A 5,783-nucleotide genomic window follows, 5' to 3' on the forward strand; every position below is an offset into this window, starting at 1 on the left:
GGGGCTCGTTAATCGGAGCCGGAAGGTTAAACGGCGAGATCAGGGGCGGATCCAGAAAAATATTTTTAGCGGGTGGCAAGAAGGGGGCAGGCATTTTTGAGGGGTGGCAACATATGTATATAGATGTATATATACTGAATTTAATCGTTTGATGAGAAATAGTATGTACACACTACATATGGGCATGGGCTGCCATTTACAAACTCATACAGACAAACTTGATCTCATTTGAAGTTTCATGTGAAACAGTTCATACAGTACTTACGAGGACATAGATGTATGGTAACACTACTGTAAGTGGGGCATTATCACAGGAAAGGCATTAAAGGAAGCAAACAGTTTTTGACTGTGTCAGAGTGGCAGCATTGCAGGCACCATTTGTACAAGAAGAAACTATTCACAGAAAAACTTACCCATGAAGATCTATGGACTGAGCTGTACTAAGGTGAGCATAAATACACTGTGTGGAAATAAATGTGTCCCGGCACTCAAACAAGGTACTGGACATCACTTTTATTCTTTACTGAGAACACACATTCTCTCCATTTCTCCCTCTGTAGTTTGAACATTTTTTTGATAGATGAGGTGTTTAGTGATTATTTTGATGTTGTATTTACTTCATACAGTTCATACAGGGCCTTTCTGTACAGTTTTATAATGTATATACAAAAGAGACATAAAAAACAATAACAATACTGCTTCCTGTTCAGCAGGATTTACACCATTTACACTAGTGTCACTTTTTAAACTTTTTTTTCTCAGACTAGGTTTTATTAAAGGTGATATCAGATTTGATAACAGAACAGCTTCCTCTCTCAAAAAACTTGGACTTGACGGATTTAGTGCCTGGACACCCTGCATAATTTTACAATTCGTGTTAGAAAATCTTCTTCCTATTTCTCCAATCATGTTATCCAGAACTGGATAGTACACAGAGACACAAAAAGTGTGTTTGCTATCTGGAACTACATGCTGTCCCAAGGTGGAGTGGACGACAGTATCCTGAAGCATCTTTGTTGTCTGTCTTGACCTCTTTGGTTTTCTTTGACTTGTATCAATGTTACTTCGTTGATATAAATCAAGAATTTCACTCCACATTTCCTCAAAAGAGGTTTGACTACGGTACTGGGCCAGTGTCTCTTTAAGTGCTTCAGTAAGTTCAACAGCCTTAGCATAGTCCACTGTTTTAGACTGGAGCATGTCTGATAAAAATTTGGAGTCACTCAGGACCTTTCTGAACAGAACAAGAGATCCAGCAAAATTCTGATCAATCTGAGCCAATATCCGTCTTGCTTCAACAGCTCTTTGGGGATGGTTCTCAGATGCCAGCTCCTCAAGCTATACTGTACTATTGCAGGCAACCTGTCCATAACATTGCGACATACTATGTGCCTACAGGCCCAATGCGTATCACTTAGCTGTTGGAGCTCCCTTGGTGCACCATCAAACATCTCCCGCTGCACTTCCAGCCATCTGTTATGTACATATGACCCAGACATGAATGCATACAGTCGTTCCAATAATGACAAGAGGTTTCTTGCATCTGCTACACTTTTTACAGCGTCTACTATAAGTAAGTTCAAGCAGTGTGCACTACAGTGAACACAGAAGGCATGTTTAGCTACTTCTTTTATTTTTGCTTGAACACCTGCATGTGCCCCACGCATCACTGCCGCACCATCATAGCCCTGGCCTACAAGGTTTTCCTTGTACTCCAGCCCATGCTTCTCAAGGAAGCATATAATCTTGTCACTTAAGGCAGCAGCATCCAGGTGTTCTGCCACATCAAACTCCAGAAAGCTCTCATGAACCACACCATTGTAAAAATAGCTCAGAACAAATGACATTTGTTCTTTTTTCTGAACATCTTTAGTTTCATCAACAATAACTGAAAACTGCTTGCTTGTTTTAACTTCCTGGATGATTTCCTCTTTGACCACATTGCAGCCAAGCACTCAAGTAATTCATTCTGTATTGTTTTACTGGTATATTTTGCATTTTTAGCTTGTTGTTGAAGTCTTTTTTTAATGATGGGGTTACGGTTACCCAGCAAGTCTAACATAGACAGAAAAACACCCTTTTTTTTGGAGTTGAGAGACTCTCTGTGACCCCGCTGTGCTATGTTTTCTGTGGCTGTTAGAACTAAAATTTCAGCTAATGTTCTAATGTAGTACTGATTTTCAGCCACCTGCTTCTTTTTATATTCATCCATTAGTCCAAACATTAAGGTATTTTTATCCAGAATTTTCTTGTTCTCTGTCCATGCAAACATTGCATTTACTTGTCCTTCAGATCTGGCATGAGAACAGAAACCATTGTCTTTCATTGTAGCCTTTTTCCAGTTGCGATGACCCTCGAATGAGGTGAAAACAGTCTTTGGAGCATCCGGGAGGGAAAAATGCCGACATGCAAAACAGTAAGCTGCATCTTTTGATTGTGAGTTTTCTAACCAGGGATGAAATTTGTACCAGTCGCTGCGGAAGCTTCTTCTGGCTCCTCCCTGGAGGGAAACTGTCTGGCATTGGCTGCACTGGAACCTCACACCTGGACTTGGATACATCTAGAAGATGGAGGGGAGGAAAGATTCAAACTGCATTACATCTGAACTAATTATACAATATAACAACTAGTAAAAACATAATTGATAATAACCATCAGACTGTGTTAACATACACTAGCATTTTAGCCTGGGAGAGTATTTTTAGGTTCATTTTTTTAATTTTGGATTTTAACCTGGCCAACATATCTAAAACACATTGTACACAAAATATTAAAACTCTGTCCACATTCACAATTTTCCCACAAGCTTCCTCGATTATTCATATTTAAGCAAACATAAATATTTGTATTTATTTTAAGAAGTCTAAGCAATGTCTCAAACATGGAGGATTGTGTAAAAACATTTGTGGATGCACCATGTGAGGATTTTATAAATGAGTGCACAAAGGAGCAGTTAATAAAAACTGCTGATCACTATAATGTAGATGATAAACTAAATAAAGAAACCATAAAGGCAAATTTGAAATTTAATTTAATGAAAATGAAAGTGTTGGATACAGAAAAACTTGGTCCAGCCTGAGAGTGCTGATAATGTTTCTCCACCCTCTGTGCATTTCTTCCTTTGTTGCGGCATCCAGAGCCGGTTGTAACGTGTGACCATAAAATTGTACTGTTTTACTGTATTTAAATTAGCTACAGTGTTTTTCCATGTTTTAACATGTTTATTGTGGTACCCTGACAGCCAGATTGACACCATTTTTTTTTAGAATGTAAATCAACATGCCAGTTATTTCAGTGTTGGAAAAGATTTTGTTTCAAGGATACTATTAGAATCCAAGGAAATATTTCATTTGTAAGGAATAAAACAGAGATATGAAGACTTGAATGATGTGAAGTCTGACTGATGACTAGGCATATAATATCCTCTACAGGTCAACTTAGGATACTTTTTACAAATGCAGGAACATATCAACAGAATGGAGAACAATGTTTTACAGCAAATGTAAATACTATTTCACCCCATAATGTTTCTCCTACTTAACAATGTACATGCAAAGTACATACAGGTGTTTCAAAGTGTGTTACTGCTACAAACATCCTTTAATTGATAAATTATTTTAAATGCAACAATTTTAATTTTTTTTTTTAATATATGTGTATGTTTGTGTACCTGCTGATTTGGTACGGTGCAGGGTTTGGAGCTGAGGATGGAGGTAGGTAGTCGGACTGTAGACTGCCTGGGCTTTCCAGTCACATCCACTTGAACCGATTTACATTGTTTGGATGAACCCCTCAGACTGCTTTCACCTGGGCACAAATGCATAAGCACACACAAATACATGGTAGTTCATTCATTTACATGCAATTTTTAGTTCTCAGTTCGTCTTTGTACACTCCGTTCTGTTTGTCTTTGCTAAGTGCTATTAAAAATTGGATAGGTATAAAGTATTTTTCCTCCTGATGATGCTTTAAATAAGTCAGACTTTGTCCTCAAAATGTCCCTGCAATATCCGGTGGAGCTACTGATTTCTCACACACACAGTAAAGCCAACCTAGACTCATCAGTGCCTTAAACCACACAATTTTGGCTTTATTTATCTTAAGCACGTTTGTTTTAAAACAATTTGTACCTATACAGGCAGGTAGCTCAACTTCACCCCTGCGTTTGAGCTTGGTTTTCTTCTTCTTCGAAGGCTCTTGAGGTGAGGGAGCTCCTTTCCCCTTTCCCTTTAAAATAAACCGACAGAAAATTAAATGAAAATGGACCCTAAGGAATATTCCATCAAAATATTTTTCTCTGCCAGAGCATGTGGACGAACTACAGTAATCACAACATGCTTTGTTGTTGTGTGAAAACTGTTTCACAGCTGCATTTTTTGCTGTTGGTGTCTGATGTGATGCGGGTGCAGTGCTGGCCACATAGTGCACCTTCAAGTGTTATAATCAAGAAGTCAAGTGTAAAAGGCAGATTAGTCAGCAGTTTTGTAAACAAAGCAGGAATCTACACAGTTAGTTTGGCTCAATAAGGCCATTTAACTCTTAATTTGGAATGTTTTTGGAATATCTCTGTGGATTCTTCCTTGGATAATGTTTTTCTTCTTTTGTAAAGATGTCTTGTTGGTGTGCAATGGGCCAGGATTGTTCATGTCTGCTTGGAGGGACAAGTAAAGTCTTTCATTCTTTTGATTATGTGAATTTGTGAGAAAGTCTTCCATCCGGGATAAGTGCACAGTGAAATGTTTAGGCGTAGAAACGTATAAAAACAAAAGACAAAGAAATCAAATAGGCAATGTGATGGCTCAAATTTAAGATAGATTTCCACTAAACCATGACTATTATTACACTGGGCAGTACTTCCTTCAATGAAAAAAAATGAAGTAAACTAAGCTATTCATGAACAATATTACTATATTAGAAAGGAATTATCAACACAAAAATTAATATGAATGAAAAGGAACTTACCTGCTCAGCTTCCCTCCTCTGCTGATCATTGGTTTTGATATGTAGCAGCTGGAACTTCAGTATTTTTGCCATCAGGTCACAGGGGATCTCGTCTCCTGCATCCAGCAGTACCTTAGCAGGCTCTGTAACCTACCAAAGACACAAGCACACATGCATACACAAAAATAAACGCAAAGATTACAGCACACAAACACACTTTATTAAAGTGTACTATTTTACTCCCCTGAAATATCCAGGCTTACCTCACAGTACATGGGAGCGTCATCAGTTTTCTTTGTTTTGGGATTCCCCAGCTCATGAATCTGGAAAGAGAATGTTTCCATTTGACAAAATACAGGGCATGAGAACTACTATTACTTTGTTCAAACAGTGTATAAGTACTCTGAAATACTGCAGTAATTCAGTCACACATGTTCAAACGCAAAACTAGTTCTGAAAGGGAATAACAAAACCCATGCCCAAGTTGGTAGGATTGATTCCTTTGGTTTTTCAACATATAAACCCTCTACAAGTCTGAATGTGCATTTTTTAGATTGTCATCTGTAGACTGTAGGCTAAAGGAGCCATGATTGTTTATTTTGCATGTGATGTGTCTTCCAGCATATAAAGTCTTAAAACTAGCCATTTTTGTTGGTATATAGTGACAAGTGCAGCAAAAAATGCAAACAATAATAATAAAATCTGAGAAATAGATCAATAAATTGCAGAAAGCATAAAAATATTGAGATTTTCACTATCACTAGCTCACAATTTCAGAACTAATTCTTGCTAACTTGACATAATATTTAATAAATAGGCCTTCTGTACTGTCCTCTTACGTC

Source organism: Amphiprion ocellaris, chromosome 23, assembly GCF_022539595.1.
Source record: "Amphiprion ocellaris isolate individual 3 ecotype Okinawa chromosome 23, ASM2253959v1, whole genome shotgun sequence".
Lineage (NCBI taxonomy): Eukaryota > Metazoa > Chordata > Actinopteri > Pomacentridae > Amphiprion > Amphiprion ocellaris.